Consider the following 20,967-nt stretch of genomic DNA (forward strand, 5'->3'; position numbering starts at 1 on the left):
CGGCTCAATCGCCTCAGGACCTGTATACCTTCATAATTTTCTTTCTTTCAGGACCCTATTCTCGGGGAGCTCTTTCAGATAGCCTGATTATCGGACCCATCACAGAAGGAAACACCAAGGAGGCAAAAGGCTTTGACATATAAGGGAATCCCCAGGTGGTCTCTGATAACGATCGTTATACCTGTTTTACATACCCACACGCAGCTTACCCTTGGCTAGGACATGTCAAATAGTCCTATTTTGCTTATCGCACTACTTGTATACATACGCTTTGACGTATTATTTAAATAACAATGGGAAAAAATATACAGCGTCAGCTTATTATTATATTTCTTTATATTTTTTCCTTGACTGCTTATTTACTACAAATTGCACCCGTACACTTTGGTACGTTCAGTTCGCCAGGGGCTTCAGTGTACCCCATAACACGGCAAGAAAAGTCTGAACACCTTCGAAATTGCGGCACCCCGAACTTATAGCATTATATGCATCAGCTCCGAATCATGTCTTGGGTCAATAGTTGGGTTTGCCCGGCTCCCATGTTTTGGTGCCTTACATTCCGCTATATCGGCTAAGGTAGCACAGGGAGAACTACTACGATTGTGTCCCGGTTCTTCCGGACGAGCACCTCAGTAGAGAAAGCCAAAAACTGACTGTCATGATGCGGCGAAAGCTGGTCGCTGTTCGAGAGGTCTCAAATCCTTAAAGATTTTTTGCGCTTCGGGCAAGGAATCGGCCTTGTCCTATTTAGGCGTGTATAGCGCCCCAAGTTCGGCCTTCCGAATACTAGGGGCTTCGCCAAAATTTAAAATTGTAGACTTCTATGGCTAAGTGAGAGTGATAAAGCTGTATAGTCCGATTGCCTTGTTCGCTGCGCTAAACACCTCCTTAAAGGACCAAAAATTTGGATAAAGAGTGTTTAGATTTATCCCGAACACCCCAGTACTAGTTACATGGGGGTAGAAGCCAACGACTAGCCAACTCTCAGATTTTATAAACGGCCGCACAGAAGGTAATATTTTAAATCAACAGGCGTTATATAGCGCATATAAACTCGTTTTCATATTATAGGATTACATGAGTACACTCATTCAAATATTACATCCTTAGCACATTCCTCCGCCACAAGGAGGGCACCCTTCATGACACTGTCATAGTACTTTTCGGGGTGGCGGTGCTCCTTGCCCTTCGGTGGCCCCTCCATCACCAGCTTCTCGGCATCCATCTTCGCCCAGTGCACTTTCGCATGGGCGAAGGCCCTGCGTGCACCCTCAATGCAGACTAACCGCTTTATGACTTTGAGCCGCGGACAGGCAGACACAAGCCGCTTCACCAGGCCGAAGTAGCTGCTGGGCAGGGGCTCGCCAGGCCACATCCGGACCATGAGATCCTTCATGGCCAGTTCGGCCGCCTTGTGAAGTTCGACCAGTCGCTTCAGCTAGTCGCTCAAGGGCACCGGGTGTTCGGCCCCAATATACTAGGACCAGAACAACTTCTCGGTCGAGCTCCCTTCCTTAGCTCGGTAGAACTCCGCGGCATCAAAGATAATGCGTGGCAGATCTACGAATGCTCCTGGAGAGCTCCAAATTCGGGTAAGTAAAAAGAAAGTCTCCTTCACATGCTTGCTTTGCATACTGAATGCCTTACCCGCCGCAATCTTCTTGGCTGCATGAACCTCTTGGAGGGCCTTTTGGGCTTCAGCCTTCGCATCATGTGCGCTCTGGCAGGCCTTCGCAAGCTCGGACTCTTGTGTCTTAGAGTCACGCTCCAGGGACTCGTATTTTTTGACAAAGTCCTGGAGCTCTTGATGTACCTCATCAACCCAGGCCTCTTGTTTCTCACGCTCGGTGTGCTCCTTGGCCGCCTTGTCTTCGTCCTCGGTCAGCGCCTTTTTAAGGGCCGCCACTTTGGCCGTGACCCCTGTTAAAATTCATAACGCTTCTATGAGCTAAAACCATTCCTTGTTTATCAATATACAGACGGGGTATTATGTACCTTTGTTCTCCTCGAGTTGTCTCTTCACGAGGCTGAGCTCTCCTTCGGTCCGCTCCAGGTCCCGCTTCAGTCCGGAGACCTCCGCAATATGAGTGGCAGCGGCCAGCAGCGACGCCTGCTTATTCACATAGACACATTCTGTCAGACTCCTGTGGATGTTATTTGATCCTCTGTTCGGCCTTTCTTTCCGAATACCAAACAGAGCATCAGGGGATATTGTCTATACTGTGATATTCTTTCATAATTTGATTACTTACCTCAAAGCCTGTTAGAAGGCTGGCGCAGGCTTCGGTCAATTCGCTTTTGGTGGACCGAACCTTCTCGACCACCGCATTCATGATGGTGCGGTGCTCTTCGTTAATGGAAGCACCGCGGAGCGCTTCCAGCAAGTTGTCCGATGCCTCTGGATGGACAGAGGTCATCGGCACGGGCAGCTCGCCCCCCTTAGTAAGGGGCTACCTACCTGAGTCCAGAACCACTGGAGGTTCTGGCGTAGTATCCGGCTGGGGGCCAGACTTGCTGCGGCCCCCGCCATCAGAATCCATGGGGGTCTTACCCCTCATGTGCCCGGCGTCTAGAATTTCTCCTTGGGGCATCTCTAGAACTGTTTCCCCTGGTCCGATATCCTCTGAGGCAACACCTAGGTGTCGTCCGCGGGCCAGGGGGTAGTGGCCGTCAGGAGTGAATCGTTGTTCATCGCCGACTGTCTCAAAGACCCATCCGAGGAGGATACGTTGATATGGGCTTTGGACGGACTGCACAATCATGTTTGGCATGATAAGAAGCAATAAAGCAAAACATACCGGAAGTATTATAGTGTCCAGATACTTACGACTTCACCAGGGGCTTGTCCCTGGGCAACCACTCCTCGTCGATGTAGGCGGCTGTTGTGGAGTGGTCCGGAGGGAGGGTCCTTCCCTTCTTGGACCCTTTGGCCTCCCCAGACGGGGCATCCTTCCTGTTCTTCTCCCCCCTGGTTTGGGGGGAGAGCTTTCCTCTTCCTCCTCCTCATTTTCATTGGAGGAGCGCGCCTCAGTGTCTTCGGATGATGAGTCCGATACAACCTTGCAATGGAGACCTTTCCGGGTCCCCGTGGACTTCTTCTTGGCCTTCTTCTCCGGCACCTCATAGGGCACCGGAAACAGCATCTCCGTTAGGAGAGCAGTTGATGGATCTTCAGGTAGTGGAGCTGGACAGTCGATCCGCTCCGCTGTCGCCACCCAGTCCTGTTAAATTGGTGTGGGGGCTTAGATTCCTTCCACGAATATGCTGGGGAAAGGAGCATCTTGTAAAATATAGAGAGCTTACCGGATTGGCGGGGCGCTTTGCGCTGAGTCCGCGATCCTCGGTAATGGGAGGAGGTACTTCGGCGGCCTTGAACAGCACTTTCCAGACGTCTTTGTGCATCGTGTTGAAGAGCTCTCGTAGCGTTTGGTGGTTGGCCGGATCGAACTCCCACATATTGAATGCCCATCTTTGACACGGGAGGATCCAGCGGAAGAGCATGACCTGGACCACGTTGACAAGCTTGATTTTCTTGCTTATCATGTTTTTGACACAATTCCGGAGTCCGGTCAGCTCCGCCGATGCACCCCAGGCTAATCCCTTCTTTTTTCAGGAATTGAGCCGCATGGGGATGCCAGATCAAAATTCGGGGGCCGCCACCCAGTTGGCGTCACGCGGCTCGATGATATAGAACCACCTCGATTGCATCCCTTCACGGTCTCCACATAGGAGCCTTCGAGCCAGGTAACATTGGGCATTTTGCCCACCATAGCGCCTCCGCACTCCGCTTGCTGGCCGACCACCACCTTCGGCTTCACGTTGAAGGTCTTCAGCCACAGGCCAAAGTGAGGCTTGATGCGGAGGAAGGCCTCGCACACGACGATAAACGCCGAGATGTTGAGGATGAAATTGGGGGCCAGATCATGGAAATCTAGCCCATAGTAAAACATGAGCCCGCGGACAAATGGGTGCAAGGGAAATCCCAGTCCACGGACGAAATGGGCAAGGAATGCAACCCTCTCGTTGGGTTCCGGAGTATGGACGACCTGCCCTACGTCCGGGAGCCAGTGCGCGATGTCTGCGGCCAGATATCCAACCTCCCGGAGCTTCGTGATGTCCTCCTCCGTAACGGAGGAGACTATCAACTTGCCTCCCGCTCCGGACATGTTTGGAATGGCTTTACAGAGAAGGTGAGAACTTGGGCGCTGGAGCTCGAGCGTGCGAGAATGGGTGAGCAGGGGGAGAAGAAGGCGTGGGTGAAAAAGAGGAATCCCTATCTCTTTATAAAGGCGGTACAAACTGTGCGCCTCCCCACTTGCCCGGTAAAATCGCTTATTCCCCAAGCGCCACGATTGATGGCACGGTTGGGTTACCCATACCCGTATTGATGAGAATCATGTGATTAGGGGACACGATCTCTGCTTAGACAAGACGTGCCAAGGAAACCACATCGCAATATGTGCAACAGCTGGTTGAGAAAAACGGTTCGAATAATGACCGGGTTGTGGCATTATGTCACGCTATGAAAAGTTGTCAGCAGATTAGATTTGTGGAATATTGTGCTCTCTATGGTGGTATGTGGAAATTATTGTGCAGAGCCGGACACGGTCCTCATAGTCAAGATCTTCTATGGAGTATTCGGAGAAGGCACCCGCCTTGCAATGCCGAAGACAATCTGCATGCTGGACTCATCGTCATTGAAGCCTGGTTCAGGGGCTACTGAGGGAGTCCTGGATTAAGAGGTCCTCGGACAGTCGGACTATATACTTTGGCCGGACTGTTGGACTAAGAAGATACAATATTTAAGACTTCGCCCCGTCTCCGGGTGGGACTTGATACATCTCCAACGTATCTACTTCTCCAAACACTTTTGCCCTTGTTTTGGACTCTAACTTGCATGATTTGAATGAAACTAACCCGGACTGACGCTGTTTTCAGCAAAACTACCATGATGTTGTTTTATGTGTAGAAAAGAAAAGTTCTCGGAACGTCCAAGAAAACCACGGAGGCACTTTTTGGAATTAATAAGAATTTTTGGCGAAAGAATTAATGCCAGGGGGCCCACAGCTTGTCCACGAGACAGGGGGCGCCCCCCCTAGGGCGCGGCCTCCTATCTCGTGGGCCCCCTGGACCTCCTCCGACCTCAACTCCAACTCCATATATTCCGTCTCGGGGAGAAAAAAATCAGAGAGAAAGTTTCATCGCGTTTTACGACACGGAGCCGCCGCCAAGCCCTAATCTCTCTCGGGAGGGCTGATCTGGAATCCGTTCGGGGCTCCAGAGAGGGGGATTCGTCGCCGTCGTCGTCATCAACCATCCTCCATCACCAATTTCATGATGCTCACCGCCGTGCATGAGTAATTCCATCATAGGCTTGCTGGACGGTGATGGGTTGGATGAGATTTACCATGTAATCAAGTTAGTTTTTTGGGGGTTTGATCCCTAGTATCCACTATGTTTTGAGATTGATGTTGCGATGACTTTGCTATGCTTAATGCTTGTCACTAGGGCCCGAGTGCCATGATTTCAGATCTGAACCTATTATGTTTTCATGAATATATGTGTGTTCTTGATCCTATCTTGCAATTCTATAGTCACCTATTATGTGTTATTATCCGACAACCCCGAGGTGACAATAATCGGGATACTTCTCGGTGATGACCGTAGTTTGAGGAGTTCATGTATTCACTATGTGTTACTGCTTTGGTCCGGCTCTCTATTAAAAGGAGGCCTTAATATCCCTTAGCTTCTGTAAGGACCCCGCTGCAACGGGAGGGTAGGACAAAAGACGTCATACAACTTCTTTTCCATAAGCACGTATGACTATTTACGGAATACATGCCAACATTACATTGATGAATTGGAGCTAGTTCTATATCACCCTATGTTATAACTATTGCATGAGGAATCGCACCCGGCATAATTATCCATCACTGATCCATTGCCTACGAGCTTTTCATATATTGTTCTTCGCTTATTTACTTTTCCGTTGCTACTGTTACAACTACTACAAAAACCCAAAAACATTTACCTTTACTTTTGCTACCGTTACCTTTATTATCATACCACTTTTGCTACTAAACACTTTGCTGCAGATACTAAGTTATCCAGGTGTGGTTGAATTGACAACTCAACTGCTAATACTCAAGAATATTCTTTGGCTCCCCTTGTGTCGAATCAATAAATTTGGGTTGTACTTTACCCTCGAAAGCTGTTGCGATCCCCTACACTTGTGGGTTATCAAAACTAATTTCTGGCACCGTTGCCGGGGAGCATAGCTCTATTCTCTGAGTCACTTGAGATTTATATCTGCTGATCACTATGAAGAACTTGAAAGACGCTAAAACCAAGATTTTGCCCTCAACTACGAGGGAAGGTAAGGAACTGCCATCTAGCTCTGCACTAGATTCTCCTTTTGTTATTAGTAAGCTTGCGACACCTAAACCTGCTACTGCTATGAATTCTGATATGTCGCATGTTATTGATGATGCCACTTCTGCTATGCATGATGAAACTACTTCTTTGCGTGATACTACTTTGCCATTAGGTGAATTTCTAGATGAACAACTTGCTAGAGTTAGGGGGAATGAAAATATTGAAGAACCTATTCTTGATGATAGTGATGATGAAGGTTCCCCCAATGATTATGTATTACTTGTTGTTCCTAAGGGTTATGTTATGAATGAAGCAGCTGCTATGGAAATTCTTGCTTGCAATGATAGAAATGATCTTAAGAAATTATTAGCTAAATGGAAGCAGCAGTCTCTTAATGCTAGAATGAAACCCGATCCCGCTTTTGCTACTTCACCTATCTGCGTTACTGATAAGGATTATGAATTCTCAGTTGATCCTGATATTATTACTTTAGTTGAATCTGATCCTTTTTATGGCCTTGAATCTGAAACTGTTGTGGCACATCTTACCAAGTTGAATGATATAGCCACCCTGTTTACTCATGATGAGAAGTCTCGCTATTTATATATCCTTAAGATATTTCCGTTCTCATTAAAGGGTGATGCTAAGACTTGGTATAATTCTCTGGCTCCTGGTTGTGTGCGTAGTCCCCAGGATATGATTTATTACTTCTCTGCTAAATATTTCCCTGCTCATAAGAAACAAGCTGCCCTGCGGGAAATATATAATTTTGTGCAAATCAAAGAAGAGAGTCTCCCACAAGCTTGGGGGAGGCTCCTCCGGTTACTTAATGCTTTGCCTGATCATCCTCTTAAGAAAAATGAAATACTTGATATCTTTTATAATGGACTAACCGATGCTTCCAAGGACTACTTGGATAGTTGTGTTGGTTGTGTTTTCAGGGAAAGAACAGTCGACGAAGCTGAAATATTATTGAATAATATGTTGACTAATGAAAATAATTGGACTCTTCCTGAGCCAATTCCTGAAGCCATTTCTGAACCAATTGAGCCAACTCCTGAGCCTATTCCTAAACCCACTCTGAAGAAGAGAGGTGTTTTATTTCTCAGTCCTGAAGATATGCAAGAGGCAAAGAAATCAATGAAAGAAAAAGGTATTAAAGCTGAAGATGTTAAGAATTTACCTCCTATTGAAGAAATACATGGTCTTAATATACCGCCTGTTGAAGAACCATATTGTCTTGATAACCCGACACAGGTAGTAAAGGTAAATTCTCTCTATAGATATGATAAAGTTGAAATCCCCTCTACTAAATTTCATAGCCCATGCTTAGATGAATTTGATGACTTTATGGCTAGACAAGAAAGTTTTAATGCTTATGTTGGTAGAGAGTTAAAGAATAATGCTTTCGAGATAGGACGCGTAGGTGATAATCTGGCTAGAGTTAAAGATGAACTTCACTGCGTTAGCAAATATGCTTCTATGGTTGCTACTCAAGCTTAGCAAGTACTCAAAGCTCAAAATGATTTGCTTGATGAATTAAATAATAAAAATGACTTTGTCGTTAGAGTGGCTACTAGAACTGGTAGAATGACTCAGGAAGCTTTGTATCCTGAAGGCCACCCTAAGAGAATCGAGCAAGATTCTCAGAGAAATAATTTAGAGGCACCTAGTTCTTCTAAAAAGAAGAAGAAGAAAGATGATAGAACCTTGCATGCTTCTAGTGAACCTACTGTAGACACACCTGAGAATCCCAATGATATTTCTATCTTTGATGCTGAAACACAATCAGGCGATGAACATGAACCTAGTGATAATGTTAATGATAATGTTCATGTTGATGCTCAACCTAGCAAAGATAATGATGTAGAGATTGAACCTACTGTTGACCTTGATAACCCACAATCAAAGAATCAACGTTATGATAAGAGAGATTTTGTTGCTAGGAAGCATGATAAAGAAAGAGAACCATGGGTTCAGAAACCCATGCCCTTTCCTCCTAAACCATCCAAGTCAAAGGATGATGAGGATTTTGAGCGCTTTGCTGAAATGATTAGACCTATTTTCTTACATATGCGCTTAACTGATATGCTTAAAGTAAATCCTTATGCTAAGTATATGAAGGATATCGTCACAAATAAAAGAAAGATACCAGAAGCTGAAATTTCCACCATGCTTGCTAATTACACTTTTAAGGGTGGAATACCAAAGAAACCTGGAGATCTGGGTGTTCCAACTATACCATGCTCCATTAAAAGAAATTGTGTTAGAACTGCTTTATGTGATCTTGGAGCCGGTGTTAGTGTTATGCCTCTCTCTTTATATCGTAGACTTGAATTGAATAAGTTAACACCTACTGAAATATCTTTGCAAATGGCTGATAAATCAACTGCTATACCTGTCGGTATTTGTGAGGATGTGCCTGTTGTGGTTGCAAATGTCACTATCTTAACGAACTTTGTTATTCTTGATATTCCCGAGGACGATAGTATGTCTATTATCCTTGGTAGACCTTTTCTTAATATTGCAGGGGCTGTTATTGATTGCAACAAAGGCAATGTCACTTTTCATGTTAATGGTAATGAGCATACGGTACACTTCCCGAGGAAACAATCTCAAGTTCATAGCATCAATTCTATTGAAAAAGTTCCAACTATCATTTTTGGAGGTTTTGAATTTCCTCTCCCTACTGTCAAGAAAAAAATACGATATTCTTATTGTTGGGGATTTTCATATCCCTGTTGAGGTAACTTAGTGTTATTCAAAATTTCTCCGGTTCCGTGTTATTCGGAATGAGTTTGTTAACAAGACTTGATCAACCTTGTTAGTGGGTTCATTTTGATGATCACGAGATGGACGAAACTAGAAGGCACAACCTTCTGTACCCTCCTTTTACTTTTTGTTATTTAGAATAAATAAAGCAAAAATAGTATTATCCGTCTGTTTCCTGAATTATCCGTGCATTAAAAAAATAGTCCGAAAATAAAAGTGCTCCAAATGCCCTGCAAATTTAGTATGATTTTTTCTGAAATATTTGAGGATTTTAGGCACTGAAAACACTGCAGGAGGAGCAAGCACCAGGCCACGAGAGAGGAAGGCGCGCCCCCCTGTAGGGTGCGCCCCCCTGTCTCATGGGCCCCTGGTGGCTCCCCTCCACTTATGCCAGCACCCACACACTTCATCTTCTACCTAAAAAAATCCCCAACCAGCTCAAGCACGAGTTCTAGCTTGTTTTGCTGCGATTTTCGATCTCTTAGCTCAAAGCTCCATTCACAAAACTGCTTTGGGAGATTGTTGCTTGGTATGTGACTCCTCCATTGGTCCAATTAGTTTTTGTTCTACTGCTTTAATCATTGCAAATCTTTGCTGCTTAGGTGACCATGTTCTTGAGCTTGCATGTTAAATTTCTGAGGTCCCAAGCAATTCCAATGCATGATATAGGCTCTAGGCACTTGTAGGAGTAGTTGCTATCAATCTTGTTTAGTTTTATTCACTTCTATTTTGAAGTTACTAAAATTTCAGAAATTTTCAGAAAAATAAATATGCTTAGAAGAATGTACCAAGGAGGTTCCTCAGCAAAGAAAGGGCCAAGAATTGCTATACTGAACAAGATATTAATTTGCCAAGGGACGCAAATGTACGGGCTTGTGAGTGGCCATCCGATGATTTTATGGTCGAAGCAGGCTTCAAGGAGGAATTTGACGCATATGTGCGTAATGCAGAGCTGGAGGACTTCTTACAAGATAAGTGTCCTCAATATTATCAATTGACCGATTCCTTTGTGCGGAGGTTCGAATATATTTCTGCGCGTAATTCTCCTAGTGTCATGTTTGATATTTATGATACATCCTACACCATGGATTTAGAGGATTTCACAACTTCTTGCAAACTCCCTCAGTGGGGTAATATCAATGATCCTCGCAAATCTGAATTTAGAGATTTTCTTGCTAGTATTACTGCGGGAGAATCTAGGGACATAGCACAAGCTACCATAGGGAGCATTCATTTTCCTGCTTTACATTACTTTGCTCTCTTTATTGGTAGATGCATTAACGGTAAGGACGAGGTATGTCACATGTGTGCCCCTAATCTTTGTGTCCTCAAGAGTGTTGTGTCAGGTTATAAAGGTTACTAGACCATGATGGCGCGCGTTGCCGCGCCCGTCCATTTTGATAATAGAATGATAGGTATTGCTATAAATACACATCGACAAAAGTTACAAAATGGAAATATGAACTAAGTAACCCTAAACTTTGCTGAAATAAGATGATTCACACATGCTTTTTTTAAATAACAAGTACTTCAATCAGTACCTATGACCCACATGAAAAAATTTAAAGGGGTTACAAAGTATAAAAATGGATTTGGCAAAATAATGAGCATATGTGCTAATTTGATTTGGATTGGAGGGACGTCGAGTGGGCATACCGTGAGAAGCATATGGTCTGACCTAACCAAGAACAGATAGGTGGAAAATTTGAAGACACCAAACATAAGAAAATAGGAACTCGGATAAAATATAAGAACTTTACCAATTTGTACATAGAAGATGGCAGAGCTCTTTTTAGCATTCTTTATATCTACATACTGTGCCATTTCTCGCCCATCAATGCCCAATGGTCTTGAGCAATCTATTTAGAGTTTGAGTCTCTTCCAACTTGTAATTTAGGTCCAAATCCTACTATATCTTTCTTAGGTAAGGTTGAAGCTTTGATTAGATATTAGCCTTATTAGGACTAATTAGCTTCCAGATAAATAATAGTATTAGTAAGGACAAGTGTAGTAAAAAATATTAACGCTGATAGATAACTCCGTGATAACAAACCTAACTCTTGTTTCCTCTGACAAAAAGCACCCTGAAGGTGGCAGAAGGATGCAACACCGATAACTTGCACCATATGCATTTTCTTTAGAACATTTTATGCTCTGCAAACCAGGAAAGTCAACTATCATTAGACCTTTCCACCAAAAATTAATATTCAAATAGTGTTTGTACATATTCCTTATTTTGCTCGCATCCTCATGCACTGGTTGCTCAACAGAAAACTACATAAAATCAGTTTATATGGAGTGCCAAGCATTACATATCAAATGGCAATTCAATTGTTGCAACTGAAGCACATGTGACAAAACTATTGGGAGGAGCCGTTGAGTGAGAAATGGGGGTGTAATACCTGTGGGATCGTGAGGTCGCTGGGTATGTCAGCTGGTGCAGGATAGTGGCAGATCCAGGAACCTGGAATTAGCCGGGGCGAACATTTAAGGTCTATTTTTTGTATACAGATGCAAGTCTACTAACTAAAACACATGGAATTCAATTAACGAAAACATGAAAAACAGTAATAATACGAGCAAACATGAGATGTCTTCGAAACTACAAACATGAAGTGTTGCTACTTGAAATGCTCAAGATGCCACAATACAAGCACACAATACCAAGTAAAACTTACGACACGTCAAGCAAAAAATTATGAATGTAAATCTTTACGCAAGTGCAATAAGCGAGTTGTAACTTTTGATAAGATGGGAGTAATACCTTATGTAGTTATAGAAATAATATGAGGTGCTCAAGGTAAAAAAAATCTATCTCTGCAACTTTGCAGTCTATATACCGCTTCGACAATGTCATTTCTTTTAGAAATTTTCTTGCTCTCCTTTTGGAAACAAATGAGTCGATGGACTGCTCAACAATTATACTCATTTTTTCTGCAATTTCTACAAATGAAGTTCAGGAAAAAAACACAAACAGGCCATCACCTGTGTTTGGCATTCCGTCGAACAAGTAAACAGCAACCTCAACCAGTAAAACATGTAGTTTCTTTTTCTTCACTGTCCACAACACGAACCAATGCAATTTATTTCAGTTGTCACCACATCCTGCGAGGAGCTCCCCTCTGGCCGCAGCCCCATGGATGAGAACCAGAACGCCGTTCGTGTTGTGCACAACTGCAATGGTGGTCTCCACCAAGCAACGAATCATATAGTCACTGAAGCACGCAAACAAGCCAAATTAGATGAAAAAAATCAAGTAATCACGAGATGTGTTTCCAATTCCAAACACACCTACTCATAGCTTCAAAAGAAAAACTAATTTTGGATCGAATCCAATCAGACGGAAGGTAGCCCGACCACTGTTTTTTCTTTCAACTGCACAATGGCGCCCAAGTGATCCTCCCGTCCGGTCGCCGGCCCATCTCACCCGTACTGCAGCCACCGCCACTCTGCACCGCCGCCCCACTGCCCACCCCAGCGTCCCTGGTGGACGGAATAGAGCGCCGTCACCACGCCCTCAAAGGACCCCGGGGGATCTCGCACACGTGATCCCTCCACTGGAGGAGGCGAAGGAGGTGCGGGAAGAGGGAAGATGGTGAACGCATCGTGTCGTTCGCGTTTCTTTTAGCTGATTCGAGATCAGTGTGGTTGGATGGAGTAGGTATTGGAGGGGTGCCACCGCCGCCACCATGAAGGATCGAGAGGAGTGCTTCCGCTTCGCCAGCAAGGGGAAGGAGGAAAAGGGGTCATTGGTTCACTACGAGATGGGCTGCAAACATGAGCCCACTACGAGCCCGGTCAGCCACAAGCCTTGAAAATGCTACCGGAGTAGCATCCCTTTCGACACCTGGCCCAGAATTGCAGTGACTTTTGCGAGATGACGGGAATGAGAGTGAATCGGACGGCCAACGACGTTCACAGTACAAAATCTGATGGCTCATGAGTGTGATAGCGTAGGAGACCTCCTAGAGTGCTCGGTTATAATGTTTCTAAATAACTTGGGGGAAATAGTTGCATGTAGGTTGCAGAATAATAGTAGAAGGGGAGATTTCTTTGGAGGAATTTATGCAACCCGTGTGGCTAATTTTCTTAATATAGCTCCACGAGAGGGGGATATGATTGTACCTCCTATTTATTTGGATAAAGAAGCTATGTTCGATCATCATTTTCTTGAGAGGAATGAACAATTCCTCCATTATCGACTAATCTATGACAGACGCAACGTCGTCCCTGTTACTCTTCCTGCTCCCTACCTTTTTGATTATCAGGCAAAAGGAAGATATGTTTTCACCAGGGAAGAGGCAACTGAATATGAGAGGGGAATGGAGGCAGCTCGCCAACACACTGCTGCTCGGGAGGCGGTCGCCTTTGCATCTCAGTACTACCCCAATTTCACTTATGGATATCAGTCAGGCAGTCATTGGTATTAAACCAACTTAGGCCAAAAGCCTAAGCTTGGGGGAGTACGTATTTCTCACCGACTTTACATTCATGTTCACACACTAGTCGTCGGTGCTCATACTCTTTCATTGTATTATCCATGCTAGTTTAAATTTCTTTTTCTAGTTTTCTTCTTGTGTGTTTGAAAAACCTTGAGAAAAACCAAAAAAAAAAAATTAGTTTAATTTCCTTGCCTGTAGTAGGAATTAAAATGAAAACCCAAAAAGATTTCTCGTTACTTGTTGGGAGCTTTCCTGTGTAAATAGTTTTATTTTCTTTCCTTTCTTTTGGGGGTCGAGAAGACCATATTGAAAATGTTTAGTGGCTCCTATATGCATGATTGTTTATTTAATTTAGAGCCCATATTACTTGTCTTCTCTCTTGAGTTGAATGCTTGCAGATTCCATCTTAGTCCAATGCACGTGCACTCTTATTATTATACACATCGTTCGATCGTGCGAGTGAAAGGCAATAATGACGATATATGATGGACTTATTGGGATGAGAAAAGCTGGTATGAACTCGACCTCTCTTGTTTTTGTAAATATGATGATTCATCGTTCCTGAGTCAGCTATTATGAAGTAAACATATTTGCAATGACATATAGAGATTATAGTTACTTGTGCCAAGCTTGATTAGCTATGAGTTATAATGGTTTACCTTGCGTGCCAACATGCTATTAGAATGATTATGATGTGGTATGATGGGATGGTATCCTCCTTTGAATGTGTTAAGTGACTCGACTTGGCACATGTTCACGCATGTAGTTGAATCAAATCAACATAGCCTTCACTATATTTATGTTCATGGTGGATTATATCCTACTCATGCTTGTACTCGGTGTGAATTAATTTTAATGCATGCTTACGACTGTTGTCGCTCTCCCAGTTGGTCGCTTCCCAGTCTTTTGCTAGCCTTCACCTGTACTAAGCGGGAATACTTCTTGTGCATCCAAACTCCTTAAGCCCCAAAGTTGTTCCATATGAGTCCACTATGCCTACCTATATGCGGTATTTACCTGCCGTTCCAAGTAAATTTGTATGTGCCAAACTCCAAACCTTCAAATGAAATTCTGTTTTGTATGCTCGAGCAGCTCATGTTACAACTAGGGTTGCCTATATCTTCCATGCTAGGTGGGTTATTCTCATGAGGAGTGGACTCTGCTCCTCATTCACGAGAAAGGGCCGGTAACCGGGATGCCCAGTCCCATGATCCAAAAAGATCAAAGCAAATCAAAATAATTAAACAAAACTCCCCCAGGGATGTTGTATGTTGGAGGCACTCGTTGTTTCGAGCAAGCCATGGATTGATGCTTGTTGGTGGTTGGGGGGTATAAACCTTTACCATTCTGTTTGGGAACTGCCTATAATGCATGTAGTATGGAAGATACAGCCATCTCATAGTTGTTGCAGTGACAGCAAAAGTATGCCGCCCAAAATGTTATTCAATCTCTATTTTCAAATCGAGCTCTGGCACCTCTACAAATCCCTACTTCCCTCTGCGAAGGGCCTATCTATTTACTTTTATGTTGAGTCATCACCCTTCTTATTAAAAGCACCCGCTGGAGAGCACACTGTCATTTGCATTCATTATTACTGGTTTATATTGGGTATGACTTGACTGGATCTCTTTTACCATGAATTACAATGTTTAGTCAGTCCTTGATCTTTAAAGGTGCTCTGCATTTATGTTTTGCGGTCTCCGAAAGGGCTAGCGAGATACCATTTTTTTATATCATGTTATGATTATTTTGAGAAAGTGTTGTCATCCAAGTTTTATTATTATGGCTCGCTAACTGATTATGTTATTGATATGAGTAATTGTGAGAGCTACGTGTTATTGTGAGCATGGTTAGTTCATAATATTTGCTGAAACCTGAATCCTGGCTTTTCATGTTACAACAAGAGCAAACAGAGTTTGTAAAAGTTTTTATTTATCACTTTCAGTTTATCAACTGAATTGCTTAAGGACAAGCAAAGGTTTAAGCTTGGGGGAGTTGATACGTATCCAACGTATCTACTTTTCCAAACACTTTTGCCCTTGTTTTGGACTCTAACTTGCATGATTTGAATGAAACTAACCCGGACTGACACTGTTTTCAGCAAAACTACCATGATGTTGTTTTATGTGTAGAAAAGAAAAGTTCTTGGAATGTCCTGGAAATCCACGGAGGCACTTTTTGGAATTAATAAGAATTTTTGGTGAAAGAATTAATGCCAGGGGGCCCACAGCCTATCCACGAGACAGGGGGCCCCCCTAGGGCACGGCCTCCTATCTCGTGGGTCCCCTGGACCTCCTCCGACCTCAACTCCAACTCCATATATTCCTTCTCGGGGAGAAAAAAATCAGAGAGAAAGTTTTATCGCGTTTTACAATACGGAGCCGCCGCCAAGCCCTAATCTCTCTCGGGAGGGCTGATCTAGAGTCCGTTCGAGGCTCCGGAAAGGGGGATTCGTCGCCGTCGTCATCATCAACCATCCTCCATCACCAATTTCATGATGCTCACCATCGTGCGTGAGTAATTCCATCGTAGGCTTGTTGGACGGTGATGGGTTGGATGAGATTTACCATGTAATCAAGTTAGTTTTGTTGGGGTTTGATCCCTATTATCCACTATATTCTGAGATTGATGTTGCTATGACTTTGCTATGCTTAATGCTTGTCACTAGGGCCCGAGTGCCATGATTTCAGATCTGAACCTATTATGTTTTCATGAATATATGTGTGTTCTTGATCCTATCTTGCAAGTCTACAGTCACCTATTATGTGTCATTATCCGACAACCCCGAAGTGACAATAATCGGGATACTTCTCGGTGATGACCGTAGTTTGAGGAGTTCATGTATTCACTATGTATTACTGCTTTGGTCCGGCTCTCTATTAAAAGGAGGCCTTAATATCCCTTAGCTTATGTAAGGACCCCGCTGCAACGGGAGGGTAGGACAAAAGACGTCATACAAGTTCTTTTCCATAAGCACGTATGACTATTTACGGAATACATGCCTACATTGCATTGATGAATTGGAGCTAGTTCTATATCACCCTATGTTATAACTATTGCATGAGGAATCACATCCGGCATAATTATCCATCACTGATCCATTGCCTACGAGCTTTTCATATATTGTTCTTCGCTTATTTACTTTTCCGTTGCTACTGTTACAACTACTACAAAAACCCAAAAACATTTACCTTTACTTTTGCTACCGTTACCTTTATTATCATACCACTTTTGCTACTAAACACTTTGCTGCAGATACTAAGTTATTCAGGTGTGGTTGAATTGACAACTCAACTGCTAATACTCAAGAATATTCTTCGGCTCCCCTTGTGTCGAATCAATAAATTTGGGTTGTACTTTACCCTCGAAAGTTGTTGTGATCCCCTACACTTGTGGGTTATCAGGACTCTCCTTTTCGTGGAAGGCAAGCTTGGCAATTCAGATATGTAGATCTCCTTCTCTGTAACCGACTCTGTGTAACCCTAGCCCCCTCTGGTGTCTATATAAACCGGAGGGTTTAGTCCATGGGACAATAACAATCATAATCATAGGCTAGCTTCTAGGGTTTAGCCTCTACGATCTTGTGGTAGATCAACTCTTGCAATACTCATATCATCAAGATCAATCAATTAGGAAGTAGGGTATTACCTCCATCTAGAGGGCCCGAACCTGGGTAAACATTGTGTCCCCCGCCTCCTGTTACCATTAGCCTTAGACGCACAGTTCAGGACCCCCTACCCGAGATCCGCCGGTTTTGACACCGACAATTCGCCACTCGGAGCGCATCCGGAAGCTGAAGAACTGAAGAAGATGAAGAAGTTGCAGGCAGTAGTTAGGTATGCTGAAATATACATATTTTCAGCATATAAGTTAAAAAATAGTGTATTTTGTCAGGTGTGCTTGTATATGAAGCACATAAGTGCCAGATGATCTATGTTGGCAGTTTAACTATGTTGATGCTATATAAGTGGCAGTTGAACTATGTCTTGTTGTTTTATGTTATCTGTTGATGTTGTTCATGCAGTCTTGTAGCTATATAAGGCAACAACCCAAAACTGTCTTGTTGCAATATAAGGCAACAATCCAAAAGTGTCTTGTTGCTATATAAGGCAACAATCCAAAAGAAAAAGTGTCTTAACTGAACTTTGTCTTCACTGAATGCTGTCTTAACTGAAATTTGTCTGCAATGAACTTTGTCAGATAACTAAATTCAGACAAGTAGGTTAGCTGTTAGAATTCAGTGTTATCTTTTCAAACCAATTTCAGCAGACTGTAAAAATTCAGTTATCTCATTTGTGTGGGTTAATTCAGACAAGTGTTAAAATTTAGTTAATTGCAAGCATTCAGTTAACAGGGAGGGGAATGGAAGCAGAATAAGTAGGTTGTCAAGTAACACTTGAGCAAAGCATCATTCTTATCACATTGGCATTGCACGCAGTGCCTCACACCATAGGTCCTGGGTTCAAGACCCAAGCAAAACTTTTTTTGTGTGATTTTTAATTATTTTTTTGTTTAATCAAAATTTGGTATATATGTTCAGTTTGCAGCAAATTCAGCAATACAAATTCAGGCATACAAATTCAGTCATAGAAAGCAGCAAATCTTTCCAAGATAAAAACACTAACAGTTAGCTTCAATTGATAGAAAGTACAAATGACACAAATCCAGGAGTAGGTTCATGTTCATTTGCCAGAAAGTACACATTGTAGGAAAGATACAAAGTCATTTTTTACAGTGACACAAATTCAATCCAATTCATTTAGCATGGCATTCAGCTTCATTATCTTCTCCCTGGTGGCCTCTTTGTGTTTGAATAGGTCACCAATCATGTACTCAAGCTTCCTTTTCTCATGCTTCAAATCATCCCTCTCTTGAATCACTTGGTCCCTGTCCTGCACTACTTGGTCCCTCTCTTTCTCTGCTTTAACCCTGAAGACCTGATGAATGTTGGTCACTGACTTGTCTGTCATCTTCTTCTTCTCAAGTTCTTCCTTTAGATCAGTCAGAGCAAGTTGTGTGCTGCCTAATTGGCTCATTGCCTGCTCCTTCTCAGCCACCATCTTAGCAAAATCAAGCTTGAAATGCTTCAACTCATTCTCCATCTTCTTCTTCTCTTCAAGAACCTTCAAGTTTTCTTCAGCACTCATAACATTCTGTCTGAGCCTCTGTTTTTCTCCTCTTCATACATGGTCCATATACTAGCTAGGCTCATCTTCAGAGCATCAGGCAACTCAGGGTCAACCCACTCAACATATCTGCATTTAGGTACCTCCTAACAATTTAGAACATACAAATAAGAGATTCAGTTAACTGCCAGTATTCATTTCTGTGCATGATGATGGAACTTAAAACATACTACAAATCACTTCCTGTTTAACAGTGTCAAATGCAAAAAAAATACTAACCTTCTGTGCACAAGCTAGAAACCTTCTGCTAGTATCAACAGATTCAAATGCCACATGCTTCTCACACAAAGATCCATGCCCACATCTAAAGCTAGGCAGATATATAGCCAAGCCACTCCATTCCTCACAGGATATTGTGGCAGGTGGCTAAACAAACGAGAGACATTTGGAATCAATTGAGAGAGAAACCCTAGCTGAGAAACCCTAGACTGGGTGTTCAATTAAGAGAGCACACTAACCTTGCTGGTCACAGAGTCATCTTCAGAAGAACTGGGAAGATCATCCCAGGACACCATGGTTGCTGCTAGCTGAAGATGAGAAGGGGATCTGTTTGTGCTATTGGACAGAGGAGAGAAGGGATCTGGTGGTGCACGAAATTGAAGATGAAAGATGAGGAAGAAGAAGGGGGTCTGGTGGTAGTGGTGGTGGACTGGTGGTGGACCAAAGCTACATGTAGAGTGCAAGTTGATGGGTGGGTGTTTGCAGCAGGTGCAAGTACATGCTTGCTTTTGAGTTCATTTGTGTTAGCTTTGTTATAATAACTTAGTTCAGTTGTGATAGCAATTAGTTATAATAAGTTAGTTCAGTTGTGACAGGAATTTCTATCAGTAATTTGAAAGCAATGAGGTTAAGTACGATTCAGTTAACTTTGCAAACTAAATTCAGTTAACTATAAAAATTTAGTGAACTGCAAACTAAATTCAGTTAACTATAAAAATTCAGTGAACTGCAAACTAAATTCAATTTGACAGAATTTGAATTAGGTAAACTTCTGTCAGAATTAGTTTAACTACACTTCTGACATGAAATACAGCTGTCAGTAATTTCAAAGCAATTAGGTCAAGCATTTCAAAGCAATTAGGTCAAGCAGACTTCACATTACTGACATATTATCCATTACAACAAGCATTACAACCAAGACTTCATACTGAGCAAACAAAAGCAACCATTTTAGTATGCTCAGTTTAGAACAACTGCACATACTCAATTAACAACACTTCACTTCTTCATAATTAAGGTGAAACGCATCACACAAAGCACTATAACAAAAGCAATCATCAGCTTTAGCAGCATCAAAATCTCTCTGCCTAATCCTAAAAGCATAGCTATTTGCTGCTTGGTAGCATACTTATTCTCGTTGGAGCTGGCATAATTAGCTCTTCCAGCCATGCCTCTCCCAGCCATGACCCTTCTAGTTATGCCTCTGCCTGCCATTGATTCAGTCCTCTACCTCTCAAGCTCTTCCCTTTGTCCTCAGCTGCACCAATTGCATCTACAGCAGCATCACCAACCAGACGCCTTGTTTCAACCAGATGCTGCACATATTCAAGCTCCCAGTGCCAGAAATCACAAGTGACCTGATTAATCAGTGGCAAAATTAGTTAACCATGTTAACCAACTAGTTAACCAACTCCACAAAATTACAGAGTGAATGAAAGCAACCTAGTTAACCAACTATTGTATTAATTAGTCTCAACTGACCATGAGCTACTGTAATAATTTTGCATACAAGGACAGTCTAAACTACTACATTAACCAACTGATTTTGCAACCTAAAGACCAATTTAATCAGTGCTCTGCTTCATTACTATAGTGAGTTGACACAGCATGAATCAGTGATCTACTGAACTGGCACTTACATGGTGGTTCACGCACTTGTAGAAGATCCATCCATCGTGCTCATCGGTGCTAGATCGGTAGAACCTCACCTGCTCGCCGCAATCCGAGCACCCGATCAGTGGTACAGCAACGGAGCGGCCACGCAACGCAGAGCGGATGGAGCTGGAAGACGACATGAAGGAGGAGACAGAGGAGGCGGAGGAGGGCGTCGGCAATGGCTGCGACGGCGGAGGGCGACGACGTCGACAATGGCTGTGGCAGCGGGGACGGGATTTGGCTAGGGTTCGGGGAAGAGGAAGCGGAGAGCGAGGGGATAAGGGAGCGACCAGGTGCGACCGACCAGGTGCGCGGTC

General features: G+C 43.2%; 1 long non-coding RNA gene and 1 pseudogene across 1 annotated transcript; both read right to left on the reverse strand.

The window, feature by feature from the left end:
* Positions 1-10,642: 10,642 nt before the first annotated feature.
* Positions 10,643-12,848, reverse strand: LOC123092226 (uncharacterized). Its single transcript, XR_006444403.1, has 3 exons — positions 12,133-12,848; positions 11,550-11,611; positions 10,643-11,301 (listed from the first exon to the last, which is right to left on the reverse strand). It is a non-coding gene; the product is annotated as an uncharacterized lncRNA (long non-coding RNA).
* A 5,486-nt stretch (positions 12,849-18,334) lies between these two features.
* On the reverse strand, positions 18,335-20,790 carry LOC123078818 (uncharacterized; annotated as a pseudogene).
* Between the last annotated feature and the right edge of the window lie 177 nt (positions 20,791-20,967).

Source organism: Triticum aestivum, chromosome 1B (genome assembly GCF_018294505.1).
Source record: "Triticum aestivum cultivar Chinese Spring chromosome 1B, IWGSC CS RefSeq v2.1, whole genome shotgun sequence".
NCBI classification, from domain to species: Eukaryota; Viridiplantae; Streptophyta; class Magnoliopsida; order Poales; family Poaceae; genus Triticum; species Triticum aestivum.